At 39.4% G+C, this 18,545-nt stretch overlaps 1 protein-coding gene and 1 pseudogene across 1 annotated transcript in view; both read right to left on the reverse strand.

Moving 5' to 3' along the window:
- HSD17B12 (hydroxysteroid 17-beta dehydrogenase 12) overlaps positions 1–18,545 on the reverse strand; it is a 172,877-nt gene that overhangs the window by 113,371 nt on the left and 40,961 nt on the right. The gene's annotated exons all lie outside the window — the stretch shown is intronic.
- On the reverse strand, positions 1,340–16,846 carry LOC129048628 (prohibitin 1-like; annotated as a pseudogene).

An 18,545-nucleotide genomic window follows, 5' to 3' on the forward strand; every position in this document is an offset into this window, starting at 1 on the left:
TTATAGCAGCACAAATGAACTAAGACACACTTCTAGCTGTGTTTCCCTCCCATCCTTGAGGTTTTTCAGTTAAACCGTTTCTTCTCCCATTAAGCCTTCCTTGACCTGTAGACTAACTTAGAACCTCATACAGAATTCTCTGCCCCATAGTACTCCTACTCCCCCTTTGTAAAAGCTGATCATGCCAGTCGGGTCATTCTTGTCACACCCGACTGAAACAGAGACAGGAAGCCAGGGGGAAAAGTCCTTAGGGTACAACACATTGCTCCAAGAATGTAATTCTCTGCAAGCCTGACTGCTGAACCTGCTCCTTGTAACCTGACACCAGTTTTATCTATGCTTGCTGCAACTCTGGAACTAATTTTGTCCACAGCAGTTGCTCACCAATCAGGACTTGCCAGCTCCCCAAACCCTTACCCAAAGCCAGTGCACTTTCTCAAAGAACAATAGGTAACATTTCTTCTTTTTGTAAAACCTCTAGTTTTTTTCTTTTTGCTTTGGAGAGAGTGCTTTTGGTTCATGCTGGAGACTCTCTGTTTTGCAAACTGATATTGCCAATAAAACTCTTCTTCCTACTATCTAGCCATCCTGGTCATCCTTTGGACAATATCGTCATGACATTCATCACACAGGATTCTGTAAGAGCAGGGTCTATCTGGGTCATCACAGTCTAACTGCTAGCACAGAACCTGGCAAAAAGCAGATGATTAATGAGGTTTTACTGTATGAATGGATGAGTGAATGAATGAAGGGAGATTTTAGAAAACTAACCTTTTATGACCCTACCCACTGCTTTTTCCACATCTTATTTAGAAATAATTACACAACCCCTATACTCTTCAGCCTCCTTTCAACGTCAACAATCATCTAAAAGTGAGATTTTCAAGAACTTTAACAGAGAGAAGTTTAAGTTTATGATAAACCCGCAGATTTGCACTTTCAAAGAATTCTGAGGCTGTCCTTGAAAAGTGATGATTTTCGGGGAACAACACACACTGGGGACTGTTGGAAAGGGTGGGGGTTGGGGGAGGGAGAGTATCAGGAAGAATAGCTAATGGACTCTGGGCTTAATACCTAGGTGATGAGATGACCTGGGCAGCAAACCACCATGGCACACGTTTACCTACGTAACAAACCTGCACATCCTGCACATGGACCCCTGAACTTAAAAGTCAAAGAAAAAAAAAGAGACAAGTGATGATTTTCAGTGCTAGAGAGAACTACTTCACTCATAATGTGCCAGTGAAACATGCTAAAACATATTTTACTAAAACATGCTTTACTAAACATGCTAAAACATGTTTTACTAAAACATGCTAAATTACCAAAGTAGTGACAGTTCACTATTTGTGTTGTTTTTTTTTTTTTGAGACAGAGTCTGGCTCTGTCGCCCAGGCAATCTCCGCTCACTGCAAGCTCCGCCTGCTGGGTTCACATCATTCTCCTGCCTCAGCCTCCTGAGTAGCTGGGACTACAGGTGCCCGCCACCACGCCCGGCTAATTTTTTGTATTTTTAGTAGAGACGGGGTTTCACCGTGTTAGCCAGGATGGTCTCGATCTCCTGACCTTGTGATCCACCCGCCTCGGCCTCCCAAAGTGCTGGGATTACAGGCATGAGCCACCGTGCCCGGCCCGACAGTTCACTATTCTTGTCTCTAAGATTTGCTTCTTCATTTAACACTGGTGTCCTCAGATTCCACTTTGCTATGAAATACGTGGATAAGGTAGGGTAGCTTTTAACAGTACACAGAAAAAAGCTATATGGTATCACCCAGAACACTGTGGGTTGGGACAGTACAGATCATGGTCATGGGTGGCACTATAAGGTAGAGGAAGAAAAGAAGGAAAGAGGAAAAAGGAAGATTTTTAAAAAAGGCTTATGTCTTCATATACAAATATAACACCAGAACCCAAATTTACAAGCCTTTGAGAAGATGGAAACCGACAACTATAAAGAATAGCCCAACTTGGCATCCAGAAGTGTCTAGCTTGCTACAGATTATATAAAATACTGGCAACGGACCAGGGCTCCACTTCCAGACTTTATACAGTCAACAAAAATACTTTAGTTTGTGTAGGTTAAAAATATTCTACTCTTTTTGTCCTCAACTTGCTAGGAACAGATATTTTTAGTAAGAACCCAATCAACCTTATCAAAATCAAACATCAAAAATAGACTAGAGCAACACTGGAAGCAAACTCACTATTTTTAGCTCTTCTGTCTATTCCCTGCCACTACCCACAAAATTCTGACTGTAAAGTCCATGCCTAAGAGCTTCGTTATTCCAAACAGGTTCCTTCTTGTGACCCTTTTTTTCCCCCGAACACCTGAATGCAGAAAACACTCGATTGATTAAAGATTAATACTGCTGCAAACCATGACAGCTGCCTTTCCTCTGAGGGCTTTGGGAGGAGGGTGGTAGGAATAGAAAATGATAGAGAGCTTGCATCAGTATTCCTCTTGGGAATCTATTACATGGAAAGAAAATTGCTATTTCAATTCCCTTTTGTTGCTAAAAATAGCAGTCTCAATTGATTCAGGCAAACAGTGTAGGGGCTTAGCAGTGCTGAATTTAGAAACCACAGAAGTCCCTGAGAGCAAATGCTAACGTAGTCTTAACACACGCCAGCTCATATTTTACAAAGAACAAAGAAGAGAAGCATGCAGGCTGCAAGTTAATAAAACAGCAGCAACTTCCTCCATTTTTATTAAAGACAAACAGTGAAAGTGATACAATATAAGAACATTCTAACTTGTTCTCCTAATCATATTATAAAAATAATTTTACAGAAAAATATTAGTTTATGCATATACCCAGATATTGTGGGCATTTTCCACAATCCCATGGTATGAGGAAGCACACATCTTTCTTCAAGAACAGTAGATTACTATAGAAAGAAAATGCCCAGTTTACAAATGTCCTGTCCCAATACAGAGTCCCCTTTTTCCCACTCAGTCTTTTCAGGTTCCCCACTGAGCACCTCTCTCTTCGACTCTTTACTCCCCTTCTTTTGACCCAACCAGAAACTGGAGACCGTTCTACTTGCCACTTAAAAAACTGGCAAACCCAAACAACAACAATAACAAAAATTCAAAGCATCTATAGGTCCAGAACAGAAAAACAAAACAAAAAAAACTGTGAAAAGCAGATTTGCTTAAGGCAGTTATTCTCCTGGGCCAACTTCCAGGCAAGGCCCTGAGATTCCTTCTGGTGGCACCATAACCCAAAAATGCCTTCTGCCTGATTTTTTCACTTTATTTGGTTAACTAAAAACCCTTCCAAATAATGATTCATTTTGGTTAATGCCACATCCTCTTTAAAAATGCAAACCCATGTATAAGAATTAAACGGCTATCAATCTTTATGCCTCAGTGTGATCAAGAGTCAAACTACTTTGTGGCTTCCTTTGGGAATACCCAAAATGTAGGAGTAACATGGAAGGGGCCTCATGAGAATAGGAATTCTGACTGGGAACAAAGCAGTTACTACTTTTGAATCACAGGGCCTGGTAAGACACCACAATGGAAAGGCTTTTGCTATTTTAGTGCAAATACAATATGAGAAGTGGTGAAGAACATGGACAATAAAATCAAACCAGCAAGGTTCAAGTCTAGATTCAAATCCCAACTCTGCCACCTCTATTTAACCTCTGTGGCTAGTTAACTTCTAGCAATAGTTAACCACTATTGTCTTGGTTTCTTTATTTGTAAAGTGAATACAATATTATCTGTCTGATAGAGTCATTGTAAAGATTCAGTTAGGCCGGGCGCAGTGGCTCACGCCTGTAATCCCAGCACTTTGGGAGGCCGAGGTAGGATCACTAGGTCAGGAGATCGAGACCATCCTGGCTAACACGGTGAAACCCCATCTCTACTAAAAATACAAAAAAATTAGCCGGGCATGGTGGTGGGCGCCTGTAGTCCCAGCTACTTGGGAGGCTAAGGCAGGAGAATGGCGTGAACCTGGGAGGCAGAGCTTGCAGTGATCCGAGATCATCCCACTGCACTCCAGCCTGGGCGACGGAGTGAGACTCCGTCTTAAAAAAAAAAAAAAGATTCAATTAACTGTTAATAATAGCACCCACCATACCGGACTCCTTGCAAATTAAACGGAACAATGTATCAATGTATGTAATGTATTTAGCATGAGACCTGGCACAAAAGAAATTCTCAATAAATGTTAGCAATTAGACAAGGAGTGCTAGAAAGTAGAGGGGATACAGAAGGCAGAGAAAAAGCTAACTAAGGTTAGCTATGAAAATACAGCAACAAAAGAAAAAGTAGGTAAAACAGATTTCGTCAAAACTAAAATTTTTTTGTACATCAAAAGATATTATCAAGAGAATGAAAAGACAACTGATATGGTTTGGCTCCGTGTCCCCACTCAAACTCATCTCCAATTGTAATCCCCATATGTCAGGGGAGGGTCCTGGTAGGAGGTGACTGGATCATGGGGGCAGTTCCCTCATGCTGTTCTCGTGACAGTGAGTGGGTTATCAGGAGGTCTGATGGTTTAAAAGCATGTGGCAGTTCCCCCCTCGATCTCTCTCTCCTGCCGCCATGTAAGACATGCCTTGCTTCCCCTTCACCTTCCACCATGATTATAAGTTTCCTGAGGCCTCCCCAGCCATGCAGAACTGTGAGTCAATTAAACCTCTTTTCTTTATAAATGCCAGTCTCAGGCAGTTCTTTACAGCAGTGTGAAAACAGACTAATACAACAACCCACACATAGAATGAGAGAAAACATTTGCAAATCATCTATATAATAAAGGTTTAGTATCTAGAATATATAAAGAATTTGTACAACTCAGTAACAAAATGATGATCCAATTTTAAAATTGGGCAAAGGACTTGAATAGACATTTATCCAAGAGGATATACAAATGGCCAACAGGCATAAGAAAAAAGCTCAACATTATTAGGGAAATGAAAATCAAAACTACAGTGACACACTAGGTTGATCGTAATTTTTAAAAATGTAAATTAAGTGTTGGTGAGGATGTGGGGAAATTAAAGCCCTTGTACATTGCTAGTAGAAATATAAAATGGTGCAGCCACTGAGGGAAACAGGTTGGGAGTTCCTCAAAAAGATCAACAGAATTACCATATGACCTGGCAATTCCACACCTAGGTATATAGCCCCCAAAACTGAAAACCTGTATTCAAACAGAAACTTGTATATGAATGTTCCTAACAGCACCACTGCCAATAGCCAAAAGGTAGAAACAACTCAAATGTCCAACAAATGATGGCAGAATAAACAAAGTGTAGTATATACATATAATGGAATATTATTCAGCCACAAAAAGGGATTAAGTACTGATACATGCTACAATGTGGATGAACCTTATATATGAACATCACGCTAAATAAAAGAAGCCAGACACAAAAGGTCATCACCATATTCTATTTACATGAAACATCCAGAATAAATAGGTAAGTCCATAGAGGAAGAAAGCAGATTAGTGGTTGCCAGGGATTGTGGAAGGGAGGATAGAGAGAGACTGCTTAGTGGATATGGTGTTTCCTTTTGGGGTGATGGAAATGCCTTGAAACTAGATAGAGGTGAAAGTTGCACAACAGTGTGAATGTACTAAAGCCCCCTGAATCGTACACTGTGAAGTGGTTAATGGTTAATTTTATGTAATGAGAATTTTACTTGAATTTCTTTTAACCTCCCCCGCCAATTTTTTGGGGTGATGGGGTTTCTGAAGTGATTTTACCTTTATTTCCTTCACTTTTTAAGCCAATCATGAAATTTCACAGTGATTTCTGGGGTGGGGGCAGAAGGAAGGCGGTGTTAAGAATCATCGGGGCTGTGGCCAGTTGGCCCGTGAAGATGCAGGCAGGGTGGGCCCTCACTGGGGCAGCTGGAGGGGCACGGACTGCCCTGCTGGCAGGTAGGTGATGTTCCGAGAGCAAGAGCTGGTATGCAATGTCCTCCACGACTTCCAGATAACACAGCTCGATCAGGCTGTCCCCTGCGGTGGCCAGTGAGTTGGTGATCAGCTCGGCTGCCTTGGAGTCACCCTCAGCAGAGATTATGGTTTTCTGCTACTCAGCCTTTTCCACCACAAATCTGGCCCTCTCTGGTTCCTGCTGAGCCACCTTTTTGGCTTCCATGGCTTCTGTGAACTCCTTCCTGAAAGTCAGATGTGTCAAGGACACGTAGTCCAGGATGAACCCAAAGGTGGCTGATCACTCTGTAAGGTCGTCGCTCACCTGGCTGGAGACCAGCTCTCTCTGGGTGGTTAGTTCTCCAGCATCAAAGCGTGCCAGCACTGACTTGATTTGGTAGTGATGGACGGCAGCACACACTCATCATAGTCCTCTCCGATGCTGGTGAAGATGTGAGGAAGGTGGCTAGCCATAGGCCGGAAGAGGATGCGTTGTGTGATGTTGACAATCTATAAATCTTTGCTACCAGTGATGACTGGTGCATTATGTGGTCGAGAAAGGCAAAGATAATTGGTTTCTGTACCCATGGGATAAGAAAGTGAGTCCCTTCTCCTACTACGATGTCCTGTACTCCATGGAATTGGTCAAAGACGGCAGCTCTGTGCCCAGCATCCACATTATATAAGACAGAGTTTACCACACCTCCTGCAACGGCTAAGGCCAGGCCAAACTTGCCAATGGACTCAAACACTTTGGCAGCCATGTTTTCTTCTGCTGGGCCCTCTCACACCTTCTTCCACTCTGACGTCCACATGAATTCCCCCCAAACCCCTTTTTTTAAAAGTTACTAAAGATTAGCTTTTTACCAAGGGCTAGATCAGGAAAGGGACACAAATTGCTATTTTTCTTGGTGTATCATTCCTTGAATTTGGGAAGTAAAACTAATCAATATATCACTCAATTTACACTACAGAATATAGAGAATCCTAAGTTCGGACTGCTCCTATGGGTAGAACAGCCTTTTAAAATTTAAATCTAAATGTATCAAGTGCCTAACATGTGCCAAACACAGTAGCAGATACTTTACAGACAATGTCTGTTTTAATGGATCCCAACACTCTATAAAGTACAATCAGTAGTTCCCCAAACAACCCTAGGAGGGTGGTAGATAATAAGACCTGATTAAAGCATCTAATTTAACAGATGAAGTGACAATCTCAGAGAGGTTCAATGACTTGTCACTCATCACATCATAATCTGATCACCACAACATAAACCCAACTATACAATACAATATTGCTTTATAAACTAGGAACTACCTATAACAGACGCATTTAGCAATAATGCACTGCGCATACACAAATACTCCAAAGAGTGGATTCCTCATTAATCTGATAATGCTGAATCTAACTTTATTTTTCATTATCTTTAACCAACGTTTTAACTTCAAATAGTCCACCTGGTATTTCCCAAATACAACATGCCAGGGAATCAGTTTCATATTGTGCCCAAGTCACTCTTCACCACAGAGAATGACGTTTTTCTTTATTCCCCATTCCCATCAGCCACTTTTTAAATAACCTGAGGCTAGGCATTGTGGCTCACATCTGTAATCCTGGTACTTTGAGAAGCCAAGGCAAGAGGATTGCCTGAGCCAGGAGGTTGAGGTTGCAGTGAACCATGATCATGTCATTGCACTCCAGCCTGGGCAACAGAGACTGTCAATTAATTAATTAGTTAATTAATAAAGTGAACTTCAACTGGGCACAGTGGCTCACATCTATAATCCCTAGCACTTTGAGAGGCCAACGCAGAAGGATCACTTGAGACCAGGAGTTCGAGACCAGCCTGGGCAACAGCAAGACCCTGTCTCTACAAAAAATAAAAAAGGTTAGCCAAGCATGCTGGCACCTGCCTGTAGTCCCAGCTACTCGAGAGGCTGAGGAAGGAAGATTCCTTGGGCCTAAGAGTTAAGAGGCAGCAGTGAGTTATGACTGGGCCACAGCACTTCATCCTGGATGACAGAGGCCCTGTCTCTAAAAAAAAAAAAAGATCCACCGCTGACTGCAACCAATAGCCTGACTGCTGCCCCTTCCTTTTGCAGTTTCAACAAAACAACTAACCAGCAGCATTTCTTCCTGATAAGAGACCACCAACCATGGAGTGTGTATAGTCCATTCTCATGCTGCTGATAAAGACATACCCAAGACTGGGTAATTTTTAAAGGAAAAGATTTCATTGACTCACAGTTCAGCATGGCTGGGGAGGCCTCAGGAAACTTACAATCATGGCAGAAAGGGAAGCAAACACATCCTTCTTCACATGGTGGCAGCAAGGAGAAGTACAGAGTGAGGGCAGAGGAGAGCCCCTTATAAAACCATCAGATCTCATGAGAACTCACTATCAGGAGAACAGCATGGAGGTAACCACCCCTAAGATTCAATTACCTCCCACCAGGTCCCTCCTACCACATTAAGGAGATTATGGGAACTACAATTCAAGATGAGACTTAGGTCGGGGGGACACAGCCAAACCATATAGAGTGGTTCTGGCCAGTCTACAGAGGAAGCACAATAAAGGTTTTTGTGTGCTCTGCTTCATCTTTTGATGTCAGAAGATCAAAAACTCCACCCTGAGATCATGCTAATGCTGCCATTTTTTGGACACGGGTTCCATGCCATGGAAAGGTCCGAAGATCAATTGCACATGTGCACATTTTCTCCTTCCATGAATATTCATGGTGCCTCCTAGAGCTTACTGAACATATATATTTGGCCACCCTGCCTAGCATAAATTCCTGTTCCCTTTGCCCCTCCCTGGAAGTGTCTGTTTCCAACTTCTGGTGGGAGGCTTTGCTTCCCAGCTTGTCAGGATGACCACCCTGCAGGCTGCAAACCTTTATGAGAAATAAAGCTCTTCTTTCCAAATTTATGACCCTTTTCATTCTTAAGTCAACATGATTACATTAAACATCTCCTTAACTTATAAACAGTATGCAAACACACCAGTAGGACAATTGTGTCTACTACACAAGTGCCCTTGAAATACTGTATATAACTCAGGTCTAATAAAAGTGAAAGAGGTGTAATGAGATCTACTTGGTATATAATTCCACTAGCTAACCTATCTTCAGTGGTCCACATTTATATCCACCAAGATAAACATAAGGGAAGGTCTACTATAGATTATTTGACTTATTTCAACATAATTCATCCAGTTTAAGATTTTAGGCTGGGTGTGGTGGCTCACGCCTGTAATCCCAGCACTTTGGGAGGCCGAGGCGGGCAGATCACCTGAGGCCCGGAGTTCAAGACCAGCCTGGTCAACGTGGCGAAACCCGTCTTAACTAAAAATACAAAAATCAGTTGGGCGGGGTGGTGCGCACCTGTAATCTCAGCTACTTGGGAGGCTGAGGCAGGAGAATCGCTTGAACCCAGGAGGCGGAGGTTGCAGTGAGCCAATATCACGCCACTGTACTCCAGCCTGGGTGACAGAGTGAAACTCTGTCTCAAAAAAAAAATAATAATAATATTCTTCATATAAGAAGTGGGTAAATTCTCCAAAAACAGAGACCCTGGATTTTATTCACTCTGTCTCACCTCACTAAGAGATTTAGAAATGAGATTTCGAAAGCTATTCTCCTTTTAAGCCACCATGCTTATCACACTAACACTACAATAAAGTCCTATGTTTGGGCCAGAGTCTCCTGGTGAATCATTACCTTTTCTTTAAGGATTAAATATATCTTAAAGGCACGTGTTTAAACATACTGATGCTAAGGCCCAGCACACCTCTAGGTACTTTACACCTAGGAGAAATCAAGTAAATCTACTTGTCATGCCTGACTCACTCAGGCCTGGTCAAGAACTTCAAAACAGCCTCACCAAAAGACAGTTTAATAAACAGTTTATACATCTTGAAGACTGAAATAAATAATGGTAGTATCAACAACAAATGTGAGAAAAGAAAGGAAGAATGCTCATCTATTCTCAACTAATTTTTTTTCTCATCCCTGAGAAGTCAAAACCATGGAAGCTCAACACAATTCTTTCTTGTTATACAACATCCAGCTGGATCCTCTTTCTACTTTTTGGTAAACCCCCAGACTGCCAATAAAATTATGTTAAACAACTTAACGACTAACAGACTTTTCAAAATGAACACTCAGTGAAATTCACTTCCAACTAAATCTTTTTAAAGGGGCTTCATATAATCCAACACAATATTTCTCAGTTACAGAGATTATACTCTACATATAATAGTGGTGGATTGACCAATAGTCAGAAAACCTATTTTCTGGTCCTGGTTCTGCTAGCTAAATCAACCTGGACCAGTGGTTAATATTTCTGAGCCTTAGTTTCAGCATCTTTACAATGTAGTTGCAAACCAAATGAACACCCAAGACCCTATGAGTCCATGACTATGATGACTATAAAATCACAGTAATGACTTCTCTCATCTTTAATTTATTAAAAAAAAAAACCACACATCCACAAGTTTTAGAAACAGTATGTCAAGTCAGAGCTGTGATTTAAAATAATAAACCTACAGCTAGCTCATCTTCAACAATTTAAAATAGAAAGAACATGAATAACTGAATTAAAAGAAAAACGTTTTGATTATTTTTACCTTCTCTCCCACAGACCTTTAACAAGAAAACTTGAGGCTAGTTTCTATGACTTTTATTTCTTCTGTGAACCCTTAGGTGGAAGTGTTAAAGACTGGTGAAATAACTTTCTGTTTATCATTTGAAGTTTGTTCTATTCAACTTCTTAGATAAGCTACCCTTTCAGATGCAGCGGATGGGCAGCAGGTACAGCTGACTGTGAGCTTCATGGAATCAAAGAAAGCATACTTTCCTCCCTTCAAGAAGCTACCTCTCACAAATAGAACTTTTAATACAAGTCTGATTTAAACATCCTCTTATGTACTTTTCAGTGATTTCATTTATTTCCTTACGTGGCTTTTTATTCTACAAATGTACCATAGAAATTTCCTGGTCTCCAGCAAAAGTTTCAAATGTAAATTATTTAACAAAGTTTACTGTCTGGACTGAGCTCAAAGAGAGAAAAAACAACTTCTCTGATGCCTGAAGTTATAGTTGTGCTGTTACGGACCTACTCACCTACTTTGCAATTAATTAATTAAAAAATTAATACTATCTGCTATTTAACATTTTGAAAACACCTTCAATCCCTTCACAAGATTAGGACACTACTAAACACATAAACTTGGTATTTTATTAAATTCTATTAGATGTACAATAGTCGTCATTTTACTTAAATTGTCATTGATCCTTAAGATGCAAGGACATCTGAAACAATTCTTTAAATGTCATAACTTTCTATGCCATTTGCTAGCCCTTACTAACTTACTACTCTATTGCCTTTCCCTTTTAGTTTGTCAGAATGAACAAGACCTTTAAGATGCTGGTATGTGGCAGCACTGTTTACAATACCAACATTGAAACCAAAAGGGGCCACTAAATACTTTATAATATGTAATTATAGAGCATGTATAGCACACATAATAGCATATAGATATAGTATATAATTATGGTGCATACTAATCTTTTATACCCATATTTATATCTATATTATATGTAGCATATCTATATTACACATTATAGCATATCAGTACAATAGAACACAACACAGTTATCAAAAATTATGGCACCAAAGAATGGTGACTGGCAGTGAAAAGTTGTCTATGATACAGAGCCAAGTGAAGAAAAAATGGATTATTTTTTAATGAACAAAAATTAACTATTTTTGTTTTAACAATGTTTATTTCTCCAGAAGATCTTTAATTGAAATTTCTAAGGATCATCACCTAATGATGAGTCAAAAGAAGTTTACCAATAATCTAGCTCACAAATAATCCGATTCCCAGATATAGTGGGAGGAGTAACAAGTACAGTAGCCATTTTTTGTTTTGGGAAAAAAATCTAAAGAATCTAAAAGAGCCACAGACCAAAAAGTTGATGGTAGTTACCTCTAGGTAGAGGAATATAAATAATTTTTCTTTTCTTTTTTTTTACTTAGCTGGATTTTCTAATTTTTCTATAAGTAAATATATTTCTTATGTAATGTTTTTATAGTTTAAAATTCAAATAAAATTATATTCTGTATATTAGTTAAACAGAATTGGGCCAGGTGCGATGGCTCACGCCTATAATCCCAGCACTTTGGGAGGCCAAGGCGGGCAGATCACCTGAGGTCAGGAGTTCAAGACCAGCCCAGCCAACATGGTGAAACCCCATCTCTACTAAAAATACAAAAATTAGCTGGGCGTGGTTGCAGGCACCTGTAATCCCAGCTACTTGGGAGGCTGAGGCAGGAGAATCGCTTGAACCCAGGAGGTGGAGGTTGCAATGAGTGGAGATTGTGCCACTGCACTCCAGCCTGAGTGACAGAGCGAGATTCGGTCTCAAAAAACAAAAAACAAAAAACAAAACAGAATTACACTATGCAAGCCCCCATGTGGTTACTGCCACAATTGAGATTTCTGCTTAATTCAGTTTGTATTTAAAGCCTCGGACAGAAAAACACATAAACTCCAGTTTTCCAGAAATGAAACAAACAAAAAAGTACCAAACATACTCTGCCACCTCTTGAGAAAGGAGAGTCCACTGCCCACTATACATTACTGCCATAGTTCATCTCTCCCAACCTGAGATCAAGAAGTACACTGGCAAAGTGGAGGAAAAAAGGTGTGATTAAAAACCAAAATGGATTAAAGGGTAGAAAGAGGGTAAATTGCTGTGTTTTTTTCCTACTGCTTTACCATAACACCAAATACTTGGAGAGGGAGTTGTAAAACTCAGCATTAAGAGATGGGGGTTTGTCCTGTGACGGGAATTTATATCAACAAAATGCCTTATAAGCCAGGTAGGGTGGTGTGTGCCTGTAATCCCAGCTACTCAGGAGGCTGAGGCAGGAAAATCAGTTGAGACCAGGAAGTCAAGACCAGCCTGGGCAATATAGCAAGATTCCATATCAAAAAAAAAAAAAAAAAAAGCCTTATATTCATGAGTTATTTCTCTAGCATGCTCAAGATTCAAACAGAATCAAAGTTCACACAAAGTTCCCTCTAAACTGGGACTCCCCTGAAACCTTCTAAACTCAAGATTTTATTTAAATATAACACAGCCACCTTTGGTTAGTTAGCTGATCCCAAAAATGTAAGAGTAGCTTGGGAAACACCTACTGAAAATCACAAGGACTGCTGTAATATTTTACATTGAATATTTTCTGATGGAATCTACCATTCCTACTGACAAGGGCTACTAAGTCTAACAGCACCAGCAATGCCACATTCAGCTTCAGGGGGTCTCTTGGCCTGTGATACCTCAGTCCTTTCTACCATATGCTATCTGAGTATACAATTGTCTCCTTCACTGAAAATGAGCATGGCATTGTACCATGACTGAATCCTTAATATAAAGTATATTTAAGTAAGTTCACCCTTTATGTAATAACTGTGGTCTCACATTTATACTACATAAATAAAATCTATTCTTTGAATTATTACGTAAAGCAAACTTTCCCAATTAATGGAAGCCTTAAAAATTTTTTTAGAATGCAAGTATTCTCCATGGCCCCCCACCCCCCACTTTAGCTATTTTTATACATTTATATTTTCTTACATCAGGTTTTAAGAGTGGACCATACTTGTATTTTGACAAGGCTGGCAGCTTCTAATTAGAGATAGAATGTATACATAAATACAGACAGAAATTTTAACAGACAGCACATATCATAATATTTGTTCTATAAGAGCTATTTAGACACAACCTAAATATGCTTGAGAATTTGGTCCATTTGAAAGCTCATGTTGAAATTGGAAAATTCTTCTTTCATTTAAGAGATAACCAAGTGAAGAAACAAACAACAAAAGACACTCTCCCTATGAGAAAAGGATTCTAATGGTCCCTGCTGGGTAAGGTATATGTGTGATGCTTAGCATTGGAAAGCCTGTCTCTGAAATATGATAAAGCTCTGGACCCAATCTCACCTAATGGTAAATTTCTGCCAGAGTTGTGGAAATTGTAGGTAACTGTTTAGATGAGCCATCTCAAGCCCTACTAATGCCCTCAATTTCTCCTTTCTTCCTTTGCTCGGGCTTTAGGGGTTCAACCTACTTATATTCCCTGAACATTTCCTCACCCACTCTATCCCCTGAACTATGGAATGAGAGGCTATCTGTCCAGCTACCTCTTTTCTTATCACCCTTAGAGACAAATAAACCTGGGCCAAGTTACCAAACTACCTAACTTTACTTATGTGTAAAATGGGAATAGTATTAGTACTTAACTCAGAGATTAGGATATGAATACCAAATCCTTAGACTAGTGTGATACATAATTAGCATTATGTGTCAGCCATACGCTTTTATTATCATTAGTCTTAAGTAGAACAACGTTTGATTTATAAGCACTACATATTACTATCACTATTATTATTTGATTCTTAACTGTTATATAAAGTGAAAATAACAACATGAAATCTTTTACTTTAGAAATCTGACAAAAATCTTGCGTTCATGGCTCCTGATTACTTGATGATTAACAAAGCACTGTCGCCAAAACTTCCATTTTGAGATGGCTCAGAATGGCTCTTCCATTTTTCTCATCTCTGTTCCTCTGTTGTGTCTTTCTCTCACCTAGCCTCATTTACTCACACTCTGTTGTTCCCTTATGGCCTAACTTAAATGGGCCCTCCTTCACAAAGCTTTCTATGAAGCCCACCTTCTAACATAGTAATAACTTACCATTTTTATATTACATTGTTTTGTTTATTTTTATCTCCCTCCCCAAGTAGAATGTAAGCTTCATGAGGACAGGAATAACTGCATTTTGTTAGTGGATGAATCCTTGTGCCTAGAATAGTAGCTGGCATATAGATTAATTAATATTTAATCTGGCCTATGTCAGACTTGTTAGACTAATAAATCCTTATCTGTTTAAGCCACCATAATTGTGTATTCTGTTACTTACAGCTGAAGACATTCCTGATGTTAAAGCATTATAGAATATGCATAGAATATTTGTTGTTATCCCCATCATTGTTATTACTGTTATTATGAATTAACCAGCATTTATTACGTGCTTACTATGTGCTAGGCATGATGTTCAGTATTTTTAGCACATTGCTAAATAAGCATCATCTTTTTTAACCTTTACAGTAACTTCTGAAGTATATACCAATTTTAGAGATGAAGAAACTGGGCTCAGAAAAGCTGAAGAGTTTGCTCAAGGTAGCAAAACTAGGAAATGACTGGCACAAATTATAAATGCAAATGTCTGGCTCCAGTGCCTATACTCTTACCTAGTATGCTGTACTGCCATGTCTGTGAAATATAGATAGAAGTATTTTCCTCTTAAAATAACTATAAGCTCCACAAGTCAGAAATCCTGTTCTCCAAGCCATGGTAGCCACTAAAGCAATTAATATATTGGGCCCTCAAGTAGCTACTCAGTAAATATTTGTTACAGAGATAGACAAGTGAATACCAATCCTGCTCTGGAATCTGAGTTTTTATAAAAATGAGACATGAATATACACTGTTAAGAAATTAATTTACTATATTCTCAAGTATGTGCCCCTAGTTTCTCTTGATTGTAGGAATTTTTCCTTCTGTTTTGGTTATATTTGTCACTCAGGCATCTGGAATCAAAACATCATCTCTGCTATGGTATGAAGGTTTGTGTTCCTCCAAAATTCATAGTCAAAACCCTAACCCGCAAGGTGATGGTACTAGGAGGGGGCATTTGTGGATGGTTGGATCACGAGGACAGAGCCCTCATGAATGGGATCAGTCCTCTTTTGGAGGTCTGAGAGAGCTCATCTGCCCCCTCTGCCATGAGAGGACACAGTGAGAAAGTACCATCTGTGAACCAGGAAACAGTCCCTCACCATATACCAAATCTTCCAGGAACTTGATCTTGGACTTCACAGTCTTCAGAACTGTGAGAAATAAATTTCTGTTGTTCATAAGCCATCTGGTTTATGGTATTTTGTTTTAGCAGCCCAAACAGGTTAAAACAGTCTCCTAACAAATTAAATAATTGGTGCTCTATGTATTTAAAGATAATGATGGATTTATTTTCAATACATGGCTTTCTGCCACATATGGTAACCCCTAGGCCCTTAGGCAGCTATTTTTTTACGCAAAATATTTTATGCCAGTCGCTTGTTGGCTAAGACAAGTAAATAAATGAAAATACACACACACACACACACACACAGAGCATACACATAAATGTATAAAAACATATATGGAGAAGGCAGTCAAAAACTGACTGGACCCATGAAGAGAATCCCCAATGCATGCAATTCTCTTTTCCTTGTCTTCAGCTTAGTAATCTATAACAGCTTCTTGTATCAGACAATAAGTAGAGATGTGTAAGCAGATGCAGATAGATGAATGAACTGGGTGATCTGAAAATCTGTGAATTAAAGCATCTAATACATGAATTGAAATTAAAAAAAAAAAATTCTCCTCCTCCAAACAGTTGTATGAACAAATCAAAAGGAAAAGAAGAATTGGAGGGAAAATGAGACAAAGAACAAAATCTGGTCTATGTGACACATTTATGAAACTGATGGCCTGTCAGCAAGACACTGATGAATATTTTTGCAGGATAAAAATGGCAATGCAGTTCTAAAAATAAACCACTGCGCTGCAGACCTGTCTGGTTCAGCTACACCACTGGAATATAAACATCCTCACTAGTACATTTCGACTCAAGGTTTCACAAAGAAGGAAAAACTGAACGTTTTGTTAGTAAGACAAGATATTTTACATGGTTATAAATCAGTTATGTTCTCTATATAATATACATTGAACTTAAGAGTAATGATTTTCATTTTCTAAAAAAGGTAAAATAAATGGTAATGGCAATATGCCACTAACTAACCTTTTATAAAAGACTATTTCCTCCCAACCCAATTATAATAAAATAAGAGTGGTATTATCATTATCTCATGATAATATGATAATATCCTAAAATAGGAATTTAAAAATAAAACTATAAATTATTTCTAAGCTGAATTGAATGGCAGAGCTAGTCAAAATGCTATCTCCAAATGGCTCTTGAAAAGGGGTGAAAATGCTATTATCTCATTTTGCATCCAAATTTACAATAAAAGCTACTATCTAAAATGCAAAAGTGAATTTACTATCCTTTACAAGTAACACTTTAATTCATCAAATCCATTCACCTTATTCAATCTTGCCTTACGTTACGATTCTGGTCTTAGCTAAATAGCGATTTCAATTCTAAGAGTTACAAACCTCTGGAAGGTTCTAGAACATTCTGATTACTATCATGCCACCTTTTTTTAATAGTAAAAATGAATTAATTTTCCATAACAATAAAATGTGAATAATAAATTACACTTGATCCTTTATGACCACACTGAATTGGAATAAATAGAAAATTTAAAATGACCATTCTGCTTCCACCCGTGGCCACTAGTCTATTCACGGCACAGCAATCAGGGGCATCTTTGCAAAAAGTAAATGACATCACATCACTACCCCTGTTCAATTCCTTCAGTGACTTCCCACTACTCAAAATAGCACACCACCATGGCAGGCGAATTCTTAATTTTTTTTTTTCTTGTTGCCAAGGCTGGAGTGCAATGGCGCGGTCTCGGCTCACTGCAACCTCTGCCTCCCGGGTTCAAGCAATTCTCCTGCCTCAGCCTCCCAAGTAGCTGGGATTACAGGCACCTGCCACCACTCCCAGCTAGTACTTTTGTATTTTTAGGAGAGATGGGGTTTCACCATGTTGGCCAGGCTGGTCTCTAACTCCTGGCCTCAAGTGATCCACCCATCTCGCCCTCCCAAAGTGCTGGGATTACAGGTGTGAGCCACCACAGCTGGCCAATTCTTAAATTTTTTATAGAGACAAGAGCTCACTATGTTGGCCAGGCTGGTCTTGAACCCCTGGCCTAAAGCAATCCTTCCGCTTCAGCCTCCCGATGTGCTGGGATTACAGGTGTGAGCCACAGTGACTAGTCTCCTTGCCTAATTCTTGACAGCAGATAGCCACACATTAAAATATAAATACATCCTCCAATATACATCTGTATACTTCCTCCATTGCAGCTGGTATGCCATCCAAGTAATGGCAAAGTCTTCTAATGGAGAGGAAAAAAAAAAAAAAAAAACATAAAGAGCTGTAAGATAAAAACAATTTCACTTTAGGAGTTTTCATTTTCAACCTTATTTTTGCAGTAGGGTCACAAAGTTAATAATGGTCAAGAGAAAACTCTCAATTCCCACTTCGAGCTTGCTCGTCTGTCAGAACTCCCCATGGGACCACCCATTTATTCAGTTGCTCAAGCCAAAAGCCTCAAAGTTGGCTTTGATTCCTCCCATTCCCATATCCCATATTCAATCATCCATAAGACCTGTCTAATACATACCACGTATGACCACTTCTCACTCCTAAAAGTACCACGCCCTAGTTCAAGGCCCCATCATTTATACCTCCCCTAGATGACTGCAAGCCTCCTTAACAACATCCTACTTCCACCCTTTGCCACTAGTCTATTTACCACACAGCAGCTACAGACATCTTTGCAAAAAGTAAATGACATCACAGCCTTAGCTCTGTTCAATTCCTTCAATGA

Source organism: Pongo abelii, chromosome 9 (assembly GCF_028885655.2).
Source record: "Pongo abelii isolate AG06213 chromosome 9, NHGRI_mPonAbe1-v2.0_pri, whole genome shotgun sequence".
In the NCBI taxonomy this organism is placed as follows: domain Eukaryota; kingdom Metazoa; phylum Chordata; class Mammalia; order Primates; family Hominidae; genus Pongo; species Pongo abelii.